Consider the following 27951-nt stretch of genomic DNA (forward strand, 5'->3'; position numbering starts at 1 on the left):
TCTCTGTAACACTGGCTGGTCTGAACGTGAGAGAGGAATTCCTCACTTTTCTGTGTAGCTAAAGTGGAAAGGGTTGACACTGCTTGAAATGTCTCCTCTTTTTTCAGCCTTGGGGCAACCATCTAAAAGAAGGCAGCTTCTTGTGCATTGTTGATACATGTGCAGGGAGGGGGAAGGAGGGGAGAGAGGAGAGGGCGATTGGAAAAAATAGGCAGCAGACATGCATTCATGAAACAGAACAGTCCAGGAATTGTATGTTTATAACAGGCCTCTTTAAACTAAAGGCATATGCAGTTACGTCTGCTATGCAACAATGTTTGTTTGTCAGTAAGTGAATAGGCCTGTTTTGTCATTACAGACATAAAACAGGGAAAGAAAGGTGCTGGTTAGAACTTTGTTTCGCTATGTATTGTGCAACTGGCTGTGATGCTTCCTGGGAGTACCCAGGATTGTGAGGCACCTTGCTACCACCTATCCTTAGTGTGCAGAAGCCTTGTCTGTGCCTGCCATGGCTCAGCTCCCTAACTCCACTGGCCACGGGCCACCCAAGCACTCCTCTAGGCCTCGTGGTCCTCACTGTCACTCTAGAGGTTAATGATTGGCACATCACAACCACTGACCCCTCTGAGCATCTTCCCAGAGTATCCAGCCCCTAGTCAATTGTACTCTTGCAGTATTCACAGATTTGCTGCTTTCAAAGAAACAATACACCCCAGCTTACCAGTTCCATCTCTGATCACCACTCTGCTTAACACCCAGAACCTCGATACATTTATATTGAAACCAAATATAAATCTATTTAACAAAACATAGATTCAGGAAGTAGCAAGTAGAAGTATTGGGAAAATGGTTGCATGTAAAATTGAATCATAACATCTATTCTTGAGCGTAGACTTAGTTAACAGGATACCTTAAGTCTTGTAGAGTGTTGTTCATCCAAAATCCATTTAGTGCTTTACAGTCAGGCTGGCTGTGACCCTTCTTTATGAGATAAGTACACTGTTAGTTTGCCTCCTCAGTGAATGATTCAGTTTCTCTCTCTGCACTCCAAAATCTAACAGACCAATCCATTATCTTATTCATAAACAGGACACCCCAGGCTGTTTGTTTATTTCTGTAGATTTCTTCTCTTGTAGATTTTGCAATCTTTCAGTCTGCACTTGGCTGGGTCTGCAGATAGGCGTATACTGTGAGCCACCCAATACAGAAATGGCTAAATAGGAAGATAGGCGTCTGTTATTTCCTGCATGAAAGTAACATTTCCAAGGTATGTTGCCTCTCAGTGGCATGCTTTAACTCCAAGACCTTAAGAACATGATTTCCAGTATAGATGTATAACTCATTAAATATTATCTATCCATACATTTTGCAATTATTTTAATGACCAGTTGGGTGCTGGCTGTTGGTAGAGACCTCACATGCCACCCTTTGGTGACCTACTCTCCTGCTATCCAACCCAGGAGATCCATGTAAAACCCTATACACTCTGTCCTCTGCCAATTAGTATCAAGGCAACACTGGCTAAGTCCATTATAAGCTTTTTCAAGTTCCTCTGACACATCAGATATGGCTTACCACTATAGACAAGACTAGGAACTGAGTATATTGTTGGTCTGCTCTATAATGGCAATACAGATGTTGTTCCTGATGCATTAAAATCAATGATCAGAGAAGATATAATCTAAGGGAGAAAAAGAAAGAGTGTTTATTGTTACAGACAGCAATGCATGAGATGGTTTCATCCTTTACAAATACCATGTGGAAACTCAGCATTGTGTGAAAGCATAGTAAAAATAAGCAATATTTAAAAAACAAACAAACAAAACCCAACAACAGTGGGATCTAAATCAAGAAGTGTAGTTTTAATACCACTGTTTTGAAAAGTACATGTAAGGACTTTAAGATTTTCAGCTAGATTGATTTAAAACATTGAACATTACTAATTTGGACTTTAATATTAAAAGTGGCTATGGGGAAAGAAAACAAAAGGAGTTATGGGTTTGTTTGGAATAGAAATTGACAATGGAAAAGGAAACAAAATGACAGAATTTCTGAGCAAGCAAAGAGCCATGGAGATCTTTATAATTGGAGAAAATTTTCTACAAGGCTGAGTTTATAAGCGCTTCAATGTGTTAATAGCATGGGAAGTCTAATGGAGGGGGTCAACTTTCAACATAGACTTTTTATTAGTGTAAATCTAGATTAAGTTAAAGTAGCTCATGACATCAACAAAAATTCAAAGCAGCAGGTGGAAGGGAATCTCTACCTTCTTTTTAGTGCTGGCACATTTGATTCTGCACATCAGCTCCTACTGTACCCTGGAGCAGAATATTTAACATGACAATGGGATGCTCAAGATCATAAGTTCTGACATTAGAAATAGAAATCTGACTGCATCAGCTCTGTGGGGAGAACTGAAATATCTAAGACTTTTAAATCTAGAGGTTATAAGTTAATGAAAGGATCCTCATGATCTGATTCCTCAAAGAAAGTGAAGATGGAGCAATTGGAAAGGAATACATTGCCTCTTAAAAGCTCCCTGAGACTGGGCCATACTGTGAGGGGCACAATACTAGGGAGAGGATACAATAACAGGGGTTTATTTAAGTATTAGAAACTGTTCCTTTATTTCCCTGTCTGTAAAGAAAGTGGAGAGGAAGGATCACAACACAATTGCTAATTTCTTTCTTTTTAAGACGTTCTTTACAGGTTAGGCTTTCTGTTTTTATGTTTACAGGACAAAGGGAAAAAATGGAATTTCACAGCATAAAGATATATTTCATAAGCACTTGATAATCTCTCATTTCAATTGTTTGACAGTCACAAGCACTAACCTGATATGTGGTTAATGTCTATAAATGGCTTTGAAGATCAAGAGCACTACTGCTTTCTAGGTGCTAAGCATTATGGGACTGTTAGTAAAAAACAAGGTAACAAAATGTATATTTTCACATCTTGTATTGCTTCTCTCACTAGCGCTATTTAATCTCTTGGCACTAATTTACTTTTTGCACAAATAATTGTACTCATCATGGTGCAGTGGTGACCCTGACCATCTGACAGCTATGTTGCTGCAAAATCCTACCTCAGCGCCTCATCGTGGCGCAGCAGTGACCCTGGCTGTCTGACAGCTATGGTAGTGGGGCATATGCCCTGGTAGGTCTAACCATGCTACAAAGGTGTTGGACTATCCAGTCCAGGGAGGGGAATTGCTTTCTCAGAGGAAAGAGTGCTTTTCCTTCTCCTTAGAGGTTGAAGGCTAGCTAAGCTTGAGGAGGTATGCATGCCTGCCCACCTAGCCAGTGGGATGGCTTGAAGTTAACAGTTAAAACAACATGAGTAAATGGGTCTTAGTTCCCTGCGCATCATTGAACCGTTCTATGGTGGTGGAGTAGAAATTGAACAATGAAAGATTGCTAAAAATATCAGGTGCTAGGCCAACATGGAAAAGGACAACCCTTGCCATGTGTACTTACAATTGTAGATCGCTGGTGAGGGAGTAAACGTTAAACCATCTCATGGAGGAGAAGAAAGGATAAGATGCGAGAACAGAAAAGACCACCAAGTCGGCCTCCAAGAAGATGGGAAGATGACATAGTTAAACGTTTTGAACAAACGTTGGGAAGAAAGCAAGAGTGTGAGAAGAATGGCGGACGTGTTGTGATCAGCGCAGTCTTAAAGACAGCTGAAGACTAGTCAATCCAGGTGATCCAGGTGAATTGTACTCCTGCTATTTCTAATGCACACAGAAGGCCTTGAATATGTCCCTGTGACAATCAGACTTCTCCTTGGCATTTGTTTTGCCTTAGCATTGGGTCTCATAAGTGATATCAAAAGTTGCTGACATCAGGATGTTGCTTCATCTATATTGATGTGGACACAGTGGCAAAATGAGGACAGACACATGCATGGAAATAAGCAGCAGGTCACAACTTTTATTAAACTTTACCACAGGAGATGGATGACTACCTGCCCATCACCCATACCAGGCATTTAATTGGTTCTAACCCAGGGGTCACTTTGTTCCCCAAAAAATGAATTTTGGGGTGCTGCTACAATAACCTGCCTATTGCCCACTTAATCTATTCTTCCTGAGATAAAAGTTCCCGGGGTTGATAAGGAAAACAACAAAGGACACAGATATAACGTTCCAATAACATAATTGACAAACTTTGTTTCAGAAAGAATACTACCTATCTTTTTATTAAAGTAACTAATAATCCCTACATCAATATAATCTAAAAATACTTAACAAAGCACAAAATCCCTGAGACACAAATCCCTTACTGCAAGTTAAAGAACACTTAAACTACAAAAGCATAAAGTTTAAATGATTCCAAATGAAGCAATTTGTTGCAAATGGCCAGTTTGCAACAAATTGCTGAAAGCAGATCTTAAATTGCTTTAAAGTTTACATAAGTAAAACATAATTAAAACATAAAACAGACACCCATATTTCAAGCATACACATACTAACCCTATATCCTATCCTATCCTTATACTAAACTATAATTAAAAGAATATTAAGCTTACTCTATAAATCTTTTAAAAATCAAATAACTTCTGCTGTTCAATTTTTGGTCAATATTTTAGAAGAATTAAAGAAAAGCTTTGCAAGATAACACTGTGCCTAGCAGAACCACTTTTCAATTGAGAAGATCTATACTTCCCTTTTTGTTTTACCTTAAATTGTTTAATTGTTGCTTTAAATTGGCTTTAATTGTTTCTGTCTGTAGCGTAACTGGTTTCACAACATTTGCATTGACTCTTGTATATAGACGGTAAAGTGCTAGGAGTGGCTGCTCCAGCTTTCTTTTCTCTTCTCTTTGCCGCAATTTTTCTTTGGCTTCTCTTGCCGGCTTCACGGCTCTCCCTGCATGCCTCTCTCCTTCTCAGACACAGCCTTCAGACTGTTGCTGGTAGCTGGCCTTTTATGCTACATTGTAGCTCTTTCTTTATATACCTATTTTTAGCAACAGTTACCTCACTTGCAAATGCTCAGTTTTGATTTATCTCAGAATTTGGGTTGACAGCTCTAACGTTTAAAACAAGTTGTGACTGGAATGAGTGGGCTCTGACCAGCTAGCTGCTTAGCTAACTGACCTTTCTGTAACCCCTTATTACGCATGCTCAATAGTTGCCAATCTTGCACATGCTCACTGTTGTCCTTTATGTGAGGATCAAAATTTACAAGAAAGGGATCAATGTTTTTATGTTAGAAACAAAGGAACCCAAAGATGTATGTCTGACATATTTACTGAGCAAAAGTCACCTGTTGTATATGCAGGAAAGGGATGTATTTGTGTTAGAAGTCATTGTCCCGTGGAGGTAGTAGACAATAATGAATTGTAGTTTATGACTTATTTAGTTAATAGAGGTTTTTACAACATTACAAAAATTAAGAGTTTTGAATTGAATTGAATTGATTTTGAATTCTATGTACCTGTTTGGACTGTAAACTAGTTAAGTTTTAAACCAAAGTTGTATCACAGTATAATGCCTGTAAATTTAGGCATGAATATGACTATGATAAGGAAATTGTTGCTCCATCATAGGTTACATTCACATCTACAACATATTGCACAGACAGGAGAGCAAATATGTACTGAAATACAACATGATAATGCAGACATCACCCAAGTGCTGAAAACTATTGCAGACACAGGACATAGTTCTTGGTAGGAAAATATGAAAGTGGTCGCCTTCTGTGACTGGAATGCTAAACAATGGTTCACCCCATTGTGTTGATCATTGGAATCCAATGAGCTTTATTGGTAGGCATGATAGCTTTGGCTTGCTGGATGAAAAGAATTGTTCAGAAAACACAAGAGTCTGACATACAAAGTCAAATAAGCCCATTGTAAATCTTATCCAGGAGGCAAACCCAAGCTCAGAAGGTCTAAGTATTGGACTCCTGTAATGGTAATTACAGGTTTGGTGAAAGTGTCATTAAGGAGGGGAATTGTGATCTGAGGCTTTTTCTGCAGTAACGGATCAGCAGCTATTAGTTAAAAGCAGGGGAACCATGTCCCATCTAAACTGTATCAAAACCATCTAAACTGTATCTAAACCTGTATACAGGTTGTTAAGAAAGTATTCCTGCCCTAAGGAAGTATAAGCACCAAGAGTGGCTTCATCAACAGGCAGACATTAAGATGTTTTGCAAGATAACACTCTGCCTAGCAGAACCACTTTTTGGTTGAGAAGATCTATACTTCCCTTTTTGTTTTACCTTAAATTGTTTAATTGTCTTTGTTTCTTTCTGTTGTGTAACTGGTTTCACCACATTTGCATTAACTCTTGTATGTAGGTTGTAATGTTCTAGGAGTGGCTAAAGAATTGTTTCATAATGTGCTAGGATTGGTTAAAATATTGATTCATAATACTTTAGTAAAACTGATTGTTAAGGTACAGATAAGCAGGACCTAAGTTTAACTATATAAAATGGGGTCCAAAAGGAAGTTCTTTGGAACCTAACTACAGGACACAGCCCAAGATCAAAGCTGCCAGAACTCGATAACCCGCACGACCATTCCATGCCGAAGCCAGAGCCCCCAGATGATCCAATTCCAATGGCCATTGGGAGAAGCTCATCTGTCTTATCAGAAGTGTTGAGCATTATATGCTTAGTGAGTGCATTCTATTGATTAATTGTTAATAAATACAAGTTTAGGATATTACTGTGCAAGGCTCTTTCACTGGGAAAAGATCCTGCAGACCCATAGAGGTGGGTCCCTTACAACCTGAGTACCCACAAGAGTGTAGGGGGACATTCAAACCCAGACCCAGGGAGGGTAGGGGGTGGGAGCCCTAAATTGTGCAGGTAACATTACAGGGTAACATTATATAATCCATAATTTGGGGTAATAATTCTTTAGTCTACCCCCACGACTCAGCTCTTTCTGAGTCCTAGCACTCTCCCCACCATGAGGGGAGCAGAGGCTGCAGAAGAGGGGGGGCCATGTCCCAGGAGGGCCACAAGGTCGAACCTTAGCCAGTGAAGGCCAGAAAGTGTTACCCTAACCATGAACCAAGGCCCATCAACAAAATCCCAGGTCTTTTACTTCTGGAGACTGTTCATTTTATCCTTTTGATCTCACTGGAAACCAGCCACAAGTTGCAATAAATTAACTCCACCCAAGTATCTCAGTTAGGTACTAAGTGCATACCTACTTACACTGTGGATTGAAGGTGTTGCAAGGAAGGCAAAAAACTCCCTTGTACTCTGCCAATGGGAGGAAAAAATCCTTCTTGACCCCCAAGCATGTGATTGGATAGATCTGCAGCATCTGTCAGAACAGGTTCCCATTCATAGTTCAGGATGGACAGAGTGTCACTGCTGGAACAGGGTTGGAAGAAGCTCCATATGGCCTCTACACTGGGTTAAATCTAGGGAGTTTGGGAATGCTGGCCAACCCGCACACCCCTGCAAGCTGGCCAATGGCTGCCAGAGACTCCACGTGAGGAGGAACTACCTGGTGTCCCTTAGCAAGTGTCTCTCTCCCTCGCTGCTGAGATTGTCCCTAATTGGCCCAATCAAGTTCGCCCACCCATTGAGGCAGGTGAGTGCCATTTTTGGGGTCTTGATCAAGGAGGCTAGTAGTATGTGGTTTATTAGAAGATGGAAGAATTATGATCTATATAGATGGTATGTAAATTGCTCACTGAACCCTACCCCTATTAAACATTCCTTCCCTATCTGAGCATTTCTTTTCTGAAACAGTTAATGATTGGGAACAAAATACAGTTGGAAGAAGCCTTTCCCCATGTACTGCACCAAAACTAAATTGGTTCTCACCACTGTCAATCTTCAGATATCACAGAATGCTATGTGCTGGCACAAATCCTTTCTATGATCTCCCCAGCATCTGAATTATTGAAAGAGATCATAGAGAGTTAAACTGTGGTAGAAAAATCTGCCAGAAAGTTAATCTTATCAATCTATTGGTATAACTCTATTGATACCAGAGTATGGATGGCTCTGGAACAGCTGGGTTAAATTTACTCCACTCTGTAAAAATACTCAATTTCACTTTCCTTAAACTTCCATTTTTGTTTTAATTATTTTTATTCAGATTCTCTCAGGGTTACATATTAACTAGGTAAATGCACACTGTATCCCTCTCTGTGTAGAATAATGCCATTAACTATTGCATCCGCATGCTCCTCCCACATCTCAATTATTTTCCTCTGGAATATTTCTGGTACGGGGTGATTCCAAATGGGATTAATTAAGAACAATTTCCAGAACGGGGAAATAAATATGGGGCCAGATCCTCAGCAGGTGTAAATGAGCAAAACTCCATTTCAATGAGTATACACCAATTTAGACCAGCTGAGGATCTGGCCCAGAGTGAATTTAGTTCTCTCACTGCATAGATGTAAAGTATCAGATCTGCCAAAATCCATTAGCATTTAGGAATTGAAGTGAAGAGACTTCATGGGCCCCAGCTATTTTTGCAGCAGCATCTTCTAATGACAGATGAATACATCTTTCCTACTTTCTCATTCAACTGCCCAAGATCTAAGCAAATTTTACTCTTCTGTTCTCTCTTGTCACAGGAATCACAGGTGCACATCAATCAGCTGTCTTCTTAACTTTCTCTTTGACATCCACATTTTTCATTTTCATTATTTCTTCCTCCACATTTTTGAAAGCAATGAAAATGGCACTAGGCCAGGAGTAAGCAACACTACAGGCACTAGCGTTTTCTTTAGGTTAATTTTTCACTGGCTCATTTAACCAAACCGATATCCCCAAAGACATCTAGATGTACTTCCTCCATGCACAAAACCCATTTCACAGCTATGCTTTGGCCCCAGTCAATTGTTTATACACGTAACTGACACCATGAAGTCACTAATTCAATTCATAGGTTTTTTTTACTGCATTTTGTCTGTGCCATGAACTTTTCTAGATACTGTAATTTCCCTGCATTGGTTTAAAAATGAATCACTATAGTCTTTAGCTATATTTGCTGTGTGAGGCCCTGTTATCTTTTATAAGTGTTATATTGAAATCTGCTGCTCTGTCAATCTTGAATACCACCGTTTTGCCAAACAGCTGTAGTTACACCTGCCAAAATGCATCTGCATCCTTTTCACATGTAATCAGTCCCAAAAAAGAATGCTTCCTTTTCCTGTCTACTTTCAGCTACTTCACTCCCCATTTTAGTATAGTCAGCCACCTGAAAGTGCCCAGTCTGTCTGTGGTATTTCTTGTTTGCTGCTGAGCAGTTTTCCCCCAGCCTATGCTTGCAACTACAGTCAGCACATGACACAACCTGGCCTTATACTAGTTCCCCATCTTCCACTTTTCTGGAACTTATTTGATTGCTTCTCTCTCTCTCTCTCTCTCTCGCTTGCTTGCTTTAATTGAATTGACTAATAAGTATCATCATCCATCTGTTCCCAGCACTGTATTTTTCTGCTTAATAAGTTTCAATTAACAAGGCATTCTACCAGCTTCTTCTAGTGTTAGCTCTGATTTGATCTGTAACTTTAGTTGTACTTCCTTGAAATACCACTTACAAACACATCCATAATTTGCACTTCTATATGGATTTCCAAATCTCCCACGATCTTTGTGTGTGTTCCTGGACAAGTCACTTAATCTTTCTCTGCCTCAGTTCCACACTATGTAAGGGCAGGATTTATTTTTGCGCACCATTTGTCTCTCTTGTCTATTTAGACTGAAAGCGATACAAGCCTGAAATTGTCTCTTAGCATCTATTTGTAAAGTGGCTAGCATGAAGAGGCTGAAATCTCAGTTGGGACTGTAGACAGTACTGTAATAGCTATTACCATAATACAAATAATTAATACTAATAATTAGATATAATGGTCACACATTGTCTCCTTCTGACATTATGAGACTGATCCAAGCCCAGTGAAGTCAATGGAAAAAATCTCATTGACTTGAACTGGCTTTGCATTAGGCCTACCATCAGTCATCCTATCTGAAATGTTACTGCTGAACGGGGCTGCAGGGAGTGAGGTTTCCCCTGCAGTTCCTCCTCCCAGACACTAGAAGACTACTCTCAGTACTGCTGAGCAGGCAGACAAGGCTTCTTTGCCCAACTCATTGCTCCTGCTGGTGATTGATTTACCTCCACTGTACCTCTTCCTGCATCAATGTAGGGCTGGCAGGTGGGCAGGCAGAGAGAGAGAGAGAGAGATACCTGCATCTTCTACCTCCTACTCATGTAGCCTTGCAGAACATGTAGCCTTGTAGAACAGAAGCCGCATATACCACCCTGAGCAGAGCTTCATGGGGGAGGGACACTGCACATGTGTGGCTGGGAGAGACAGGACCTGACAGGGAAACAGTGTGGGGAGAGATAGGAAGGGGGTTGTGTGGCAGTTCAATGATGAGACAGAACACAGCTTTATGCAAGCAAGCAGGCTGGTCAGCTGAGATGGGCTGTTCTGCCCCCCGCCTTCCACCTTCTCCTTTTATTATATTTCTCCCCCCTAAGCATTACACACTGCTACCGCAAAAAGATACACAAAGGAATGTATGACGTTGATTAATATACTTATTTACCATCTTTTATCTACTACAATCCTGGTTCTCAGGCCTTGAGCCCAGGCTAAGAAAGCTTCCCACAGTCACTGTCCCAATAATCAAGTTCTCATGGTTCATATCTAGCCCTTGTCCTTGGATAGAGCAATGTGTGCATTGCTTCTACAAAACAGTCAGGGTGTGCCCTGCCTGCTTCCAGGTGGAATAACTAAACATGAACCCTTCATCCCCCCGTTTTTTATTTAATGATATTCGGCCATCTCATGGTAGCCGTCAATTTGTTTTGTCATGCTATTTAACTCCCAGACAGACAAGGACATAACTTGGGGAGCTTTCCAGGGCGAAATTTCACAAAGTCTTAACAAGGAAGGAATACATTGTACACAGCAGCAGCAAAAAATAAGCCCAATGATTACAAACACAGCATAACCGAAAAGCTGTCGCAGCCATTCTAGAGAGGGCAGCCAACCTGTAAGCCAATTCCAAAAACCCTCAAACCCCAGATCTTGGCGTATGTGTGTTGTAAGATTGGCCAATTCAGCCAGTCTAGTTTCTATGGAGCGACTATTATCAGTTAAATTAAAGCAACACATGTGCTGAAACGTGGAGCAGCCTAGATGGTGTTTCAGGAGCAGAAAATCAATGGCTGCTCTGTTATCCAAGATTGCATCCCTTAATTCGTGTTATTCTGTGTTAAATAAGGCAATAGCCTGGGATGTTGTATTAATTGCCTTTGCTGCAAAGCATGCCAGGTTATTTAAAGTTCTGGCTGAATACATGGCAAGCGCGGGGACCTCAACAATAGAGGCCGCTAAAGCAGTATACTCAACACGACTAAAAAGCTCAACATCTGCAATACAATCATCTGAAAGGGGTACACTTCTTCTACTACGCTTTTGACCGGCAAAAGGCAATATAAGTGTCATTCTACTAAGACAGCAAAGGGTGCCATCACTTAAGTTTGCAGGAATATAATTAAAGGTGCGTGAACCGCAAGTAAAAAACTATCCTGATGGTAGGATAATATGGCCATAATTGTATGAAACATTAACATCATGGGAACAATTTAAAAGGGGTTGAGAAATTTTTCGACAGCCCAAGGGCACCTTTGTACTAGTACAGTTAACTACACGCGCACAGGTGACATTGTCAGCCCCGGCCGGGTACGGTGTGTGGAGGGATATAGCCGTACGAGGCAGAGTATAGTTGGCCAGACCCCAATTAGCCATGCTAGAGTACTGGGAAGAAAGATTCGCATAAGCAGAAAACAGTGTCTTATTTTCCATCTCCTCAGGGTGATGACATACTGGAATAAGGCATGTACCTAACAAATCTCCGGCTGCTACAGAATTAGATAGACAAAAGTGGGTAACATTTGCTATGGAAGCCAATCTTTCCCATATGTTATATGTCATTTGGGCTCGTAACGGGGGAAGCGCTTCCGAGCCAACCCCTACAGGAAATAGCAGACACAAAAGGCACACAATCATCACAGAATTAGCAGTGATTTGGGCGAGAATCGCCACAAACAAAGTCTCAGGAGTCTCTGGCTGTTGATCTGCTGCCAGTCTTCGTTGGGCCGCGGTGACCAATGCTTTTACTGCTCCCCATGTCGGGCCGGTTTGGGACACTACGCCTCCTCCGTTTCCGTCCCGTCGTTGTCGACTCGGGGGGCAACGCGGTCTCCTCTAAAGTCAGCTGAAACTCTGGTATGGGATTCGACAGTCCCTGGTGCCATGCCATGTTGTTTAAGTGCCGGTCGCACACACCAAGCTGGAACCCACAACGGTCCTGCAGGGAGAGACACAGCAGCATATCCCCGACCCCAAGTGATTAGAGGTACTGGGCCCAGCCACTGTGGATCGGGCAGCTGACGGTAAAAGACACGCGGTCTTTCCAGTACCTCAGGTTTGTGAAAATGCCGATCCGCAGGGGTCTGCTGATCTGCATTCAGTGTTAAATTATTTAAAGTAAACAAGAGGATATGCATTTGTTGTTGAATGTCTCCTAAGGTTCGGAGACGCAGCTCCCCTTGTTTCAATTGTTTATCAAGCAAGGTTTTGAGCATGCGATTGGCACGTTCAACAATGGCTTGGCCCGTGGAATTATAAGGGATTCCGTGTTTAAGACGGACGTCCCAGCGGGCACAAAAGGTGGAGAGGGCTGCAGAGCAGTAGGCTGGGGCATTATCTGTTTTAATTTGGCAGGGGCGACCCATAACAGAAAAGCAGGCCAGCAAATGGTGAATAACTTTGTTAGTGGCTTCCCCACGTTGTGGGGTTGCCCAAAGGAAGCCCGAATAAGTATCAATGGAAACATGTAAAAATGAATAGGGGCGGAATTGTGGCACATGAGTAACATCCATTTGCCACAGCTGATTTGCTGCGGTACCTCTGGGGTTAACGGCATAAGAAAAGGTAGGAGCAGCAGCAGCACAGTAAGGGCAGGAACGAACAATGGAACGTGCATGATCAGCAGGAATGTGAAACTGCCGGGCCAAAACAGAGGCAGACTGATGAAAAAAGGCATGGCTTTCAATGGGGTCAGAAAAAAGGGAATTTACCTGACCACGCAACGCGCGATCGGCGCGTGCGTTGCCCTCAGTGAGTGGCCCAGGCAGAGGGGTATGACTGCGAATATGAGCAACAAAGTAAGGGAAATGACGAGTGGCAATAAGATGCTGCAAAGACAAAAACAGGCGAAGGAGGTCCGCATCAACCTGAGGGGTAATGAGGGCAAGGGGTAAATGATCAATTACCTGATAAACATAATGGGTATCCACAATTAAATTAAAGGGACAATCAGCAAAAAGTTGAAAGGCCAAAATAACAGCAGCCAATTCTGAACACTGTGCAGAACGCTGAGGCAGTGTAAAATGAGAATGCCAATGAGGGGGGTCACCCAACTGATAAGTGACTACACCTCGGTGAGGAGAGCCATCAGTAAAAAGAGTGACAGCGGAAACAATGGGTTGAGAGCGGCTAAGATGATGAACAATTAGGGGCACCTTTTGGGTAATGACCAACTGAGGATCTTTTGGAGGATTGTAAGAAATCTCTCCCACATAATCACAAAGAGCAACCTGCCAGGCCAAGGAGGTGTGGCACAAGGAGTCAAATTCAGTACGGGACAAGGGGAGCACAATGGCAACTAAATCAGTGCCAGTGAGTTGCACTGCACGGTGGCGGGCTTTACGAACAAGATCAGATAGGGCATCTAAATACGGATAAATATTTTGAGGAGGGGTGGATGAAAGGTATAGCCACTCTATAATAGAGACGGCTGTGTCTGTATGGGGTACAAACAGAGCCGCAGTTGGCGTATGAGGGGTGGCAAGAAGAACCAACCGTAAGGGACGGACCTCTGGGAGTCTGTCCACAAACTGCTGACTCAATGCTGCATTGATCTGTCGAATGCAGGCAATATGCTCTTCAGTGATGGCAATAACTGCACCCGGTGCCTGGGCTCCACGCAGGAGCTCAAACAACGGCTGCAGCATTGAAGTGGGGAGACGAAAGTAGGGCCGAATCCAATTTAAATGACCCAAAATCTGTTGTAATTTAACAAGGGTTAGGGGTTGAGGTAGAATTAATTCTGGATGAACCAGAGCAGCATAGGTTTGTAAAACCTTATGTCCGAGGTAGTGGTAGGGATAAGAGCGTTGGATTTTTTCTGGTGCCACTAACAGGCCATTTTGGCCGAGAATCTGAGACAAAGATTCAAGCTGTTGTGCCGTGACCCGGGGACCACTAAGCAAAATGTCATCCATGTAATGGTAGACCTTTAGCGTAGGGTACCGGGCACGGAAAGGGGCAAGGGCCCGATCCACAAAAAGCTGACATAAGGTTGGACTATTTTGCATTCCCTGGGGCAAGACCTTCCACTGATACCTTTGAGAGGGTTGCTGATTATTATATTGTGGCACCGTAAATGCAAATTTTTCGCGATCTTGTGGACAAAGGGGGATGGTGAAAAAATAATCTTTTAAATCTAACACACAAAGTTGATCGGTTTGAGGAATTAAATTTGGATTTGGTAAGCCAAACTGCAAGGGACCCATAGGTTGGATGTGTTTATTTATTTCCCTTAAATCATGTACCAGCCGCCAAGCACCCGATTTTTTTCTTAATAACGAACACCGGGGTGTTCCAGGGACTAGTTGAGCTCTCCAATCGCTGTGCTTGCAAATGCTGCTGCACAAGCGAATGAAGCGCTTTTAGCTTTTCTAGAGGGAGGGGCCACTGGTCAATCCATACGGGCTCTAAGGATTGCCATACCAAGGGTAATGCGGAGGGCACGGTGGGTGAGGGAGGTTTTTGGTCCATCAGCTGTTAATATTGAGGGTGGTGTCTAACTTTGTAAGTAAATCACGGCCCCAAATATTGAGGTGGACAGGGAGTACAAAAGGGCGGATAGTAGCAAGGGTACGGCCTCCCGGTTTAGAGACTGTGACCCAAGACAAACTTTGGCGCCCGGGTTTACTACCCCCGATCCCCCACAATTCTTTAGAAGGAACCATAGGCCAACTGACCGGCCACTCCAGATCACGAATCACCGTAACGTCAGCTCCAGTGTCCACCAGCCCTGTAAAAGGAACATCATTTAAGAGAAGTGTTAACTGAGGTTTCGAGGGGCGGACTGACATTGTCAGAGCAACAAGTGGAGAAGACGCGCTGTGAGATGGTGAGTGAGACAACGTCGATCCAAAGCCGCCTCCGCCCCGAGTTCGATCCTCGGCAGCTGGCACCTGATAGGGGACTAAAATCAATTGTGCAATTGACCGTCCACGCGGGAGCGACTGTGAAAGATGAGTCCACACCTGAACCTTAATAATGCCTGTGTAGTCAGCATCAATGACCCCTGGAATGACAAAAAAGCCCTGTTTCCCAGCATGTGAGTGAGGGAGAACAAGACCGACAAAGCCGGCAGGGAGAGGTCCCGTCACCTGTGTACGTATGGCACAGACCTCCCCTGGCAGCCGAAAGTCAGTGTCCTCCTGCATGATCAAATCAAGCCCCGCACTTCCAGCAGTCGCCGCTCTCATAGAGTCTACGGATTCCAAGGCAGAGGAGCGATTGTCTGAGTAGGAAACACCCCCCTTTGGCCCTGGGTTCGGGGGGAACCCGTCGCGCGGTTTCCCGACCCGCTATGACACTGATTAGCCCAGTGATAACCTTTCCCATACTTGGGGCACTTCTTGGAGGGTCGGGCTGGTGCCTTAGATGAGCGGCACTCCCGCTGAAAATGACCCTCCTTACCACAGCGGTAACAACGCTTCCCCTCCTTCCCGGTTTTTCTCAGGGCGGCAGCCAGAACTCCAGCCTTGTGGGCTTGTGTGCCGATGTTCTGGCACGCCCGCAGCATGTCTGAGAGCTCTAAAATACCAGAGGCTTGTGCTGCCTGGAGAGCACGGCGGCAATCCTCGTTTGCATTTTCAACTGCCAATTTTAACAGGAGCTTGTGAGCTGCCTCAGTGTTATCCACCTGTCCGAGGATAGCCTCATGCAATCTGTTGGTAAAATCCAAAAAGGACTCTGAGGCACCCTGACGGATACTGACAAAGCTTTTGGTAGGCTTGCCTGAATCCGGGACCTTCTTGAAAGCATGCTGGGCACAGGTGGAAATAATGGGGAAGACGGCCTGAGGGAGTTGAGACTGCATCTCAATAGTAGCAAACGGGCCCTCCCCTGCCAAATGCTCATAAATGATACCGTGCTCTCTATGTACCTGAGCTTGGCGTTCTGCCATCTGCCGATACTCACTAATCCAAATAACATACTGACTGGGTGATAACATCATGCGCAGCAGCGTTTTCCAATCCTCAGGGATTAGGGAGTACCCAGTACCTATCCCTTCAATGAGACCACGCACAAAGGTGCTAGTCAGGCCAAACTCACGAATTGCTTTCTTTACCTCTCTAACCACCGAGTATGGCAAAGTGGTCCAGGTGCCCACGGGGTTGCCCTGGTCATCATTCTTCCAGGTCACCGGGCAAACTGAGACCAGATCAGCCAGCTCCTCCGCTGTAAGATCTGATCGAGCTTTCGCTGCGTGAACCATTTGTTGCACCAGCAAAAGCTTCTGAGCAGATGCAGATGACCCTCCGGGGGGCCCCGGAGCATGGGGCCCCACAGACGGAGGGTGATCACACACCGGCTCCGGTGGGAAAGGCAAGGGAGGCGGTGGTAATGAAGACACTGGGGGCAAAGCAGGGAGAGGGGGGGCTGTGGGTACGGGAGAGGGTCTTTCCGAAGCGACACGCTGGGTTGCATCGGTAGAAGGGGGGAGAGCTGCAACGGGGATGGCTACAGGAGCCGACGGGCGTGGCGAGATCACCAGCCTCGTGAGAGAGGGCCTATCCGAGGTGACACGCTGTATCGCGTCGCGACAGAGGTGCCAGGCATGTAAAGCCTGCACGGGCGCCCGAGGCTTTTCGTGCAATGTCTGGCCCAATCGCTCCCAGTCCGCTAGCTTAAGGCTTCTGACTTCAGGGTACCATGGGCACTGGGCACTCACCTCCTGTAGCAGGAGAGTAAGTGCTCGAGTGGGGCAGTCATGCTGAGTCTTACGCAGCAAATACTGCAGCTCATTGCGGTGTTGCACTTGCAAAGCAGAGAGGGAGTTTCCCATACTTACCACAATGAAAAATACTCACCGGGATCCACGAAGCGGATGAGTGACGCGTCTGAAACCCTTGCCGGGCGAGGTGAGTGCTGAGGGCCCCACGTTTGGGCGCCAGTTGTGGCGGTTCAATGATGAGACAGAACACAGCTTTATGCAAGCAAGCAGGCTGGTCAGCTGAGATGGGCTGTTCTGCCCCCCCGCCTTCCACCTTCTCCTTTTATTATATTTCTCCCCCCTAAGCATTACACACTGCTACCGCAAAAAGATACACAAAGGAATGTATGACGTTGATTAATATACTTATTTACCATCTTTTATCTACTACAATCCTGGTTCTCAGGCCTTGAGCCCAGGCTAAGAAAGCTTCCCACAGTCACTGTCCCAATAATCAAGTTCTCATGGTTCATATCTAGCCCTTGTCCTTGGATAGAGCAATGTGTGCATTGCTTCTACAAAACAGTCAGGGTGTGCCCTGCCTGCTTCCAGGTGGAATAACTAAACATGAACCCTTCAGGGTTGGATAAAATAGGGAGAGGGGGACAGAACCAGGAGGGAACAAAAATTGAAGAGCAGGAGACAAACTGAAAGGGAAGATTAAGGGAAGAGGACACCAGACTATTGCAGGAGGATGGGAAGAGAAAGATCAGAGGGTGGGCAAAGAAAGACAATTGTGGAAGGGAAAAAACAGGAAGAGCAAACTCTTTGAAACAGGGACTGTCTTTCTGTTATGGGTCTATATGGTGCCCAGCATGATGGGGTCCTGATTTCTGACAGGGGCTTCTAGCTGATACATCAATAGGAGTGGTAAAATAGGGAATGGAATAAATTAAATTAAAAAAAAAAAACCAAACAAATAAAGAGAGGATGATTTAATGAAGGTGTGGCACACAGAAGTACTGTTAAGAGCCCATCTTTATTCCCTGCCCAAACACATGACATAGGTCAGGCTTATTGAAGGTTTAACCCCTGTCACAGTCTATCTGATGTCTTCAATAGCTATTGTTAGAAGATAGTTTTGTTGGTGATTCATGGGACTGTGAATCAGGGTCCTAGCTGTACCAAGGATTTGCTCTGTCATATTGGACAGATAACATTGGGGACTTGGTTGGAAAGTGTTATGTACCATTAGCCTTAATCTATCATTAGTAGTGATAGGAAAACTGAATCTGAAAAACTTGCTCCACTCACTCAAGCACGCCATAGAAAATCTTCTGTCACTCAAAAAGCTAAATGTCACTTAGGGAGAATTTGGAACCCAAGAAGTACTCATTAAACATCCTTATTAAAACACTATAATTATTTTACTTGCCTTTTTCATATGCAAAACTATTGGATGTGTTCACCTTCTTTCATCATGGCAGCTGTAGCTTATCTTGAGAGCTGAAGAAAAATAGAAAAATTCTATCTATTTTCTCTCAAAAATGCTTGTTTTCTTTGAATTTTCTCATGGACTATTTCAATTGTTCAACTGAATGAAAACTGAAAAATGACCAAGTTCACAATAAGCAGACTCCATTATATAAACTTAGACCCAACAGACCCATCTTTCATGAAGTATAAAAACTTTATTTCAAACTGTTGAGTACAACTGATCAATGTAATACAGGACTGTACCCAAAGAAGAAAAAAGAAGGGCTTCTAATCAGGGTTTTTATAACAGAACGAAGCCATCTGATGCATGCTGGAAAGATGAATGAATACAACCCACTTGTGCAAAAAGACTTGATAAATATAAGCAGGGTCTTGATTCAGTGGAATATTTCATAGATGTCATAGAGATTTTATAGAGTTTTAAGGCCAGAAGTGACCATTAGATTATCTAATCTGACCTCCTGTATATCACAGAATATTAAATTTCACCCCTATACAAACTCCAATGATTTTAGTTAGGCTAAAGATCTTTAGTCCACTGAAGACTGAACTGGTATGTGCTACAGTCAGAGAACAGGAGCACGCAAGGTGCCACCAGTAGCCAAAAGGTCCCTGCAATAGTGGGAAATTATTAAGTGAGTCATGCCTAGATGTACCACCTCAGAGCACTGGTCCACCCTATCTGGTGTCCTATCTCCAGGTATGGCCAATCTCTGATGCTTCAGATGAAGGAGGTTGTGAGGAATCACCCAGATTACATCTGGCCAGTTGTCCACAAGGGAAATAAATCCTTCTTGACCCCTGAACCCCTGAAGCATGTGATTGCCTTATAGTAATTGTCTATGGGTTATGAGCACGTTGAGGGCAATGCAGGCAATTCTGTTCTCCCCATGAATGAAAGGGATAACCAGGGCAATTCACAGATTCCTAGGACGGAAGAGACCACCATGACCATCCAGCCCACCCCCCTGCAATTTCTCCCAGAATTGGATGAAAGCATATTTTAGAAAGATGCGTAATCTTATTTTAAAGACTCATACTGATGACAAGTCCACCACTTCCCCTGGTAACCTGTTCCAAATTTTAATTACCCTTACTGCTAGGAAATTGCATCTTATTTAAAGGTTGAATTTGTCCAACTTCAACTTCCAGATACTCTCTTTTGTTATGCCTTTAGCAGCAAGGTTGAAATGTGCCCCCACTATCAAAAATGTTCAATGTTTAGATACGATGATCAAGTCACTCTCAACCTTCTCTTTGATAAGCTGAAAAATTCAAGCTCTTTAAACTTCACATCATAAGGCTTGTTTCTACCTCCTAGATCATTTTTGTAGCCTCCTTGGGACTCACTCAAGTATTTCTACATCCTTCCTCAAGTGTGGACACCAGAACCAGACACAATATTCTAGTAGTGGTCTTACTAATGCTGTGTACAGATCGCTTACCTACTTCTACTTGATATTCCCCTAGTTATACAGTAAAACCTCAGAGTTATGAACACCAGAGTTACAAACAATCAACCACACACCTTATTTGGAACTGGAATTATGCAATCAGGAAGCAGAGACATACACACACACACAAAAGAAAATACAGTACAGTACTGTGTAAAAGACAAACTACTAAAAAAATAAAGGGAAAGTTTAAAAATAAAGATTTGACAAGGTAAAGAAACTGTTTCTGTGCATGTTTCCTTTAAACTAAGATGGCTAACAGCAGCATGTTTCTTCTGCTTAGTAAAGTTTCAAAGCTGAATTAAGTCAATGTTCAGCTGTAAACTTTTGAAAGAACAACGATAACATTTTGTTCAGAGTTATGAACAACCTCCATTCCTGACGTATTTGTAACTCTGAGGTTCTATTGTACATCCAAGGATTTCATTAACATTTTTTTCCCAAAGCATTGCACCGAAAACTCATGCTGAGGTGATTATCTATAATGACCTCTAAGTCCTTCTCTAAAGTCACTGCTTTCCTAACTTGTAGGTATAGCCTACATTCTTTATTCCTAGATATATTACCTTGCATTTGGCAACATTAAAATGATTTTTTGCTTGTGACCATTTAATCAGAAAATTCAGATCACTCTGTAATACTAACTCCTCCTCCTTTTCCTCCTTCACAAACCCAACAATCTTTGTGCCATCTGCAAACTTTACAAGTAAAGATTTAGTGTCATTGTCTAGATAATTTCTAAAAATATTAAATAGTGTTGGACCAAGAACTTATCCCTGGGGGACCCTGATAGAAATGGTGCAGCTCATTGATAGCTTTCCATTAACATCTAAATTTTGAAGTGTGTTAGGAACGCAGTTTGTAATCCATGTAATGTGGACCCTGTTAATTTCATATAATGTAAGATTTATTTTTAATCAAAATGTCATGTGGTGCTAAGTCAAATGCCTTGGTGAAATCCAACTATACTCTACTGACACAACTGTATTTATCAACCAGGCCTGTAATTTTATCAAAAAAAGACAACAGATTTGTTTGACAAGACCTACCTTCCATGAAACAGTGATGACTGGCATTGATTATGTTTTTAGCTTCCAAAACTTTATTAACAGAGTTCCAAATTAACCATTCCATTATTTTACCCAGGGTTGACATCAGGCTAAGGAACCTACAGTTGTCTGGGTCATACCCTTCTTTAAATATTGGATCGATGTTGTCAGCCCTCCAGTCTTTAGGCATTTCCCAAAATTTTCAAGATTTGTTAAAAAAATAACAACAAAAATATCAGGGGTTCACAGAGCACCTCAGCTAGTTCCTTTAAGACTCATGGAGATAAGTTACCTGGGCTTGGTGATTCGAAAATACTTAATTTTAGCAGATACTGCCTCACATTCACTTTGTTACAGATGGTAAATTTTCCTTTGGTGTCTACAATATCATATGCGATAGATTCAATCTCCTGCTTCATTCCAAATACAGAACAGAATTAGCTATTGAACATTACTTCCTTTTCTACATTCCAATTTACAATTTAACCATATGTATCTAGCAATGCACCTATGCTGATCTGATTCAGTTGGTAACTTTTCAACACATTGTTATATATATATATATATAAACCAATTTATATATTCAGCAGAACAAACTTCAAGAGTTTTGTGTTCTAAATGTTTTTAGAATACCTAAAGTTTGTTTTTTTTAAACTGTGAGATTTTTTTTTAATAATGAAGAAATTAGAAAGCAATGTGATTTTATTAAAAGTAAACAGATAATTTTCCCCCTGTTGCTGGCAGGAACTCAAATGTTAAAAATGTAGGTTGAAGCACAACCCAGGTCTGATTCTCAGCTCACTTACATGGCTGTAAAGCAGGAGTGCCTCTACTGGAGTGGGCACAGTGTAAAACCAGTGTAGAGCATCAGGATCTCAGAGTGTAGATCAGAGTGTAGTTCAGCAAGAATGTGTGAGCATCACTGCACCTCATCAGGGATCAGGGAGTGCAACTTGTGAATCCTGAGTCATCCCTTAGGAAGTACTCTAGCTCTTGTGTTAAATACTAGTAAAAACAGAGGTATTAGACATTTTTATTATTTGCATTACAGTAGAGCCTAGAGGCCCCAAAATATGTGTGTGTCTGTGGAAGGGGGTTACTGTGCAAGGCACTGACCTCAAAAACATGAAGATATGGTCCCTGCCTAGGAAAGTTTAGTCTAAAAAGTTGAGACAGAGACAGGAAAGAAGTAGTAATACCCACACTGTACAGAGTGGGAGATGAGGCACACAGATACTAAGGAGGAGATTTTCAAAGGGATTTTCAAAGTGACAGTTAAGCACCTAAATATTATTGATTTTCACGGGTGCCTGTCATTTGTGTCTTTTAAAATCTCCCCTGAGGTCACGGAAGAAGTCCATGGAAGAGGCAGAAATTGAAGCCAGATTGCGTAAGTCTCAGCCTGGTGCCTTAACCACAAGCCTATCTTTCCTCTCTAGAAGATGGTAGGCCAGCATATTTCCCAGTATCCTGGTCTTTGTCAAAATAAAACTCTGTCTTTCAGTCCTGGTTCCATAGGGGGCATTAGCAGTCCACTAATATCCCTTAGGATGGTTTTATAGCTTCCGACAAATTCAAGTACATAAAATATGAGTGGTTCAACATTCCACTCCCAAAAAGACAATAAATCCTAAGCCCGCAATGAAAGTGTGCATAGTTTCTTCAAGAAAAACCCTCCTATAATCCCAAAGGCAGCCTCTAAGATCCTTTATCTGACCATGAAAGAAGAGGAAAAAAAACTTGCCACTTTTTAGATGCAAAGGCAAAGGAGCAAGAAGAATTATTGTCACACATGAAACTGAACCAGATGATCTTTACAATGTAATAAAAAAAAAATTGCTGAGAACATCAAGGATGAAAAATGTCAGTGATCCAGCCATTTCACCAGAGACCCAGAAGGGGCAGAAAAAGCTTTGAACCAGTAGTTGTAACAGATATAGACACACAGTGGGGAGATGAAAAAGGAAAAGTTGTTTTCCTTGGTGTGACATTGATTCTATAAACTCTGAATGATAAACTAAAGCTAGGAAGATATGGAGACTTAAGTTTTCAACAGTGAACAGACACAAGCAATTGCTTCACAACAAAACCTTAACAAAGCATTTTTAAATAAGTGGCACATGCAGTCTTTGCATTACATAGATTCTAAGAAAAATACAAGCAAGAGGATATGTTTGCCATGATTGTTTTAAAGAAAATCTGAGAAAAATGCACTTGGTTCTAAATAAGATGTACTTCTCCATAAAAGAGGAATCTTCGTTGGTTGTAATTCTCAGGAATCTTTGAGTAGTTCTTGAAACGTCTAATCATTGTAAATACTGGAGTTTTTTTTTTACAAATACTGCATGTAGATGATACTCAGCAACAAAACCAGCCCACTCCTTTGCAGATGGTTCCTGTGCAACCGTAACCAGTGCAGTTTGGCTCTGCAGTGAGGATTGGAAACTTGTGCAGGGAGGGAGTGCAGGGTGGAGCTGGATCATTCACAGATCCTATCTCCAAGCATTTCCCATGGGGGAAGCTCCTTGGGTCAGTTGCTGAGCTGTGACATAAGACCTGATTTCATATTCTGTAGTGTGGAGTGTTACACATACAAGGAACAGGTAAAATTTAAGTAGACCCAGCATGCAGCAGGATCTGAACCTGCACTGAGGAGAGCGCTGCTGCTCAAGTGCCAAATTACTCTTGCTAGTATCAGGAGTAATGGATTGGAGGGACACACATCATGAGGACTATTCTTAATTTATTATCTTCTCAGAAAACCTGCTCCTTTTTCAACTTACTTGTGAGTAGCAGAGCTTATCAAACATGGTGGCGGTTGTGGATTGGGGCAAATGTGATGGACTTCAACAGCCTTATGCACCGTGATTCTTATTGTGCAAATTGCTGCAGGATCAAGACCTTTCAGATCCATCCAATTTCTCTTTGGTGTAACTGTACAGGAAATTGCACCCATATCTCAAAAAGAGAAAGGGTCCTTTGCAGAGGTGAAATGTGCTTACAAAAACCCCAAACAGCTAAAAAATAAGTATACCTTTCCCCAGTAAATTTTATGGACATATGCACAATACGTCCATATCCCTCTCTCTCCTTATATTCACAAGCATATGCAAAAAATACATATAAAAATTCTGTGGCCTAGTGTGCTTTGTGATAACTAGTCTCAAGCTAACAATTGAGGTAGTCATCTAACAAAGTGCTACTGTGTTTCAACTGTACCACTTCCTTACAATCTGCTATTGCAGTAAATTTGGTCTAATGACCTGTCACCCCATATTTACTGCTAAAGTGCCTTGCCTCATAGTTACCTGTCTGTCCCGTGAATTAAAATTGAATAGAAGCACTCTTTATAGCATATTGTAATTTTATCTTTACTGCAACAAAGCTGCAGTGGGACTTCACTGCAGTAAAAGATATTTGATATATAAATTTAGGAATATTTCAGTGAAGTATAGAAATATGTTCTGGCTTTTATATGCTTCTTTAATTGGTTTGCTTTCTGGAGGCAATTGCAGGGCAGTCTGATAAATCAGTCTGCAAATTGTTGTATAGCCACAATCAAAACAAAAAAAAAATCACATTAATTAAATTTCCAAGTGTTTTACTGGGATGAAATTTTTGTTTTGTGGGGTAGTGTGATGGAGCAGATCGGTCACACAGTGGTATGGCAGGGGTTAATCCTTCCCTCCTAACAGAAGAAACCCTGCCCCTGAGGCTCCGCTGGGTATGCTCCACCTGGAAATCAGGTATAAAAGCCTGCAAAGCTGCTCAGTCAGGGCTGACCGCCAGGGAAGAAGGACGCTTGGTGGGGGCTCCAGCCCGGGAGCCGCTTCAGCCCCAGACTGCAGAAACCAGAGAGTCTGAGGCCCAGACCAGAGACCGATTGCCCACAGTTAGTCGACAGGAGTCGGAGTCCCAACAAGTTACCTGCACCAGAGAGCTTGGAGACCCCGATGACGAATGGACCCTGTCTTCAGGACACATGGTAGGAAGTGGCCCAGGGGGGTGGAGTGAGTGATACCTCGTACCTGAAGAAGGTCAGTGTGTTGAGGAAGGATCCCCGCTGATTGGGTGGTGACCATGCTCACTGCTGACAGGGCCCTGGGCTGGGAACTGGTCGAGAGGGAGAGGCTGCGTCCCCCCCTACCACCTCTGCCACCACCCACCCCCAGGTGGCGGCCTACTTCTTTGATTCTGGCCACTAGGTTGCATAGCCCTGACTTCAAGGGTGCCTTGTATGGACTCTGGCCACTAGGCTGCATTACCCCACCAGAGTAGGGGAATTAGATGGACTCTGGCCCTTGGGCCACGTTGCCCTAGGGGTGCATTGTATGGACTCCGGCTGCTAGGCTGCATTATCCCACTAGGGAAGGGGAAGTAGATTGACTCTGGCCCTTGGGCCACACTGTGATAACTACAGAGGGGTTTAGAACGTGGACTTGGGCATAGAGAGGCTGTGTTACCTACCGCACCCTTGATTTAAGGGGCCGTCGAGGTACTAGCCCCGCGACACATGGTGGAGAATGTGGGCACTGACCAGGGCCTGCTAGAAGGACCCACACCTACAGGATGGAGAAGCTCCTGAAATGGCTGCTGGAAAACCAGCAGCAACAAGCTGCCCAGCAACAGCAGGCGGCAACTACAGGCGGCACAGCAACAACAATCACAGCAACAGCTGCTTTGGGAATTGGCCACCCAGCAGCAAGTAAATCAGGACCAAAGCTTCCAACAGGTGGCAGCCTTGTTGAGGACGGCTCGAAGTCCCTCACCCACCCAATCCGGAGCGGGGCCTGGGGATGGCCTTGGGCGACCACCGGTGTGTCTTATAAAGACAGGGCCCAGGGATGACCCCGAGGCCTTCTTGGTGACTTCTGAGAGGGTAGCTACTGCCAATCAGTGGCCCCCCAAACACTGGGCCACTATTCTAGCCCCATACTTAATGTGATCGGCTCAGGCCGCATACCGCAATCTTGATCCAAAGAAGGCGCTGCACTATGAGAAGGTTAAGGCCACTATCCTAGACTAGACAGGTATCAACCCAGAGACATATGGGCAGAGACTCCGCCAAAAGAAATATTTGCCAGGGGCCAGACCGTGGGCAGTGGCGCAGTGGGTCCGCAGCCTCTGTTGGAGGTAGCTAGAGCCGGAACACTGGACTAGCTGCCAAGTGGCCGAAGCTGTGGCCCTGGAGCAGTTCCTTCTGATCCTGCCCACCAGAGGGAAGAAGTGGGTGCAGTGGCACCGCCCAAAGACCCTCGCGGAGGCCACATCCCTTGCCGAAGACTACAAGGCGGCCGAGCAGGAGAAGCGAGCGATCCCAAGTCAAAGAGCTCAGGAAGGGGGGACTGGCCTCCAGATGGAGGGTTATGTAAGACAGGAAGGGGAAGCCCTGGGTCATATGCCGGGCAGACAGGGTCTCCGACAACCCCCAGAACATGGGGCCCCTCAGAGGCACGCCTGCCCTGGGCCCAGTAGGAATCATTGAGAGGATCGGGCCTACTACAAACCACTCCACCCATCGAGGGGAGCCAGGACCAGTGCTACAAGTGCGGACAAATAGGACACTTCAGGAGAGAGTGTCCTTACATGGACTGCAATTATGAGCCGGCCCTAGCAGTGGACCGAAGAGCCTGGAGATTGTGATCCTCGTGAGAGTAGAGGAAACTCCAACTGTGGCATTGGTGGACTCAGGGTGCAGCCAGACTGTCATCCTCACTGGACTAGTAGAGCACTCCGGCCTCACCGGGGCACCGATACGGCTGCAATGTATACATGGGGATGTGAAATCTTACCCCATCATCTGGGTGTGACTAGCAGCAGCCCAACAGGAGGGGTGGTGCCTAGTTGGGGTGGCCCTTAGGTTAGCCTACCTGGTGATTCTGGGGCACGACTGGCCGGGTTTCGTTGACCTTTCTGGGGGTGGAGCGGACGGCCCATGAAGAAGGGGAGAATCCGCCCTGGGAGACATGGATTGTTAGGCCAAACAGAGCCACAGGACCCCGTGGAGGGGACATCGGGAGACCCCAAAGTAGCCAATGAAAGCCAAGCCCCAGATGACAGTCCGACAGGAGAAGAGCCGGGATGGCTGCATTATCCCACTAGGGAAGGGGAAGTAGATGGACTCTGGCCCTTGGGCCACACTGTGCTAACTACAGAGGGGTTTAGAACTCAGACTTGCGTGTAGAGAGGCTGTGTTACCTCCCGCTCCCTTGACTTAAGGGGCCATCGAGGTACTAGCCCTGCCACAGGTAGGTATTAATAAAAAAACACATAACCATGATTCAGACAAGTGTTGTGGTTTGTAATGGTCAATCATCCATTTTTAGGTATTCTCCTGTGTGTTTTCTATTACACAAAAACATTAGGTTAAATTAATTCCTGGTTAAAATCCAGTGAAGTCAGCAGATCTGAACCAGCAGTTAATTTGATCCTTTGTATTTTTTCCAGTTTATGCACACATATATATCTTAATGTGGAAAAGTGTCTCTTTTAAGGGTAGCAGGAGTCAGTGTTCTGTTAATATGTGCTTGCTCAGAAAGCAGCATCACTAAGGAATTATTGTGGCCGTATTTTTTTTAGTGCACCTACAAACCTACAAAGCTAGACTAAAAGTGCTAAAAATTATACAGATATCAAAAGTATGTCTATACTTCAAAAAAATGACAGTGATTTTCAGAGTCCAGGTCAAATGACTCGGGCTGACATGCTTACAGTAAAAATAGCACTTTAGCTGTCTTTGTTTGGGCTGGAGACTGGGCTCTGAGACACAGTGAGCAGGAAGGGTGTCAGAGCCCAGGCTCCACTCCAACTGGGAATGTCTACACTCAGTGGTGAGCTGGAGCCGGTTCGCACCAGTTCGCGCGAACCGGTTATTAAATTCTGAAGCCGGTTTAGAACCAGTTGTTAAAGGGGTGGGCAAACTGTGGCC

Source organism: Eretmochelys imbricata, chromosome 2, assembly GCF_965152235.1.
Source record: "Eretmochelys imbricata isolate rEreImb1 chromosome 2, rEreImb1.hap1, whole genome shotgun sequence".
Lineage (NCBI taxonomy): Eukaryota > Metazoa > Chordata > Testudines > Cheloniidae > Eretmochelys > Eretmochelys imbricata.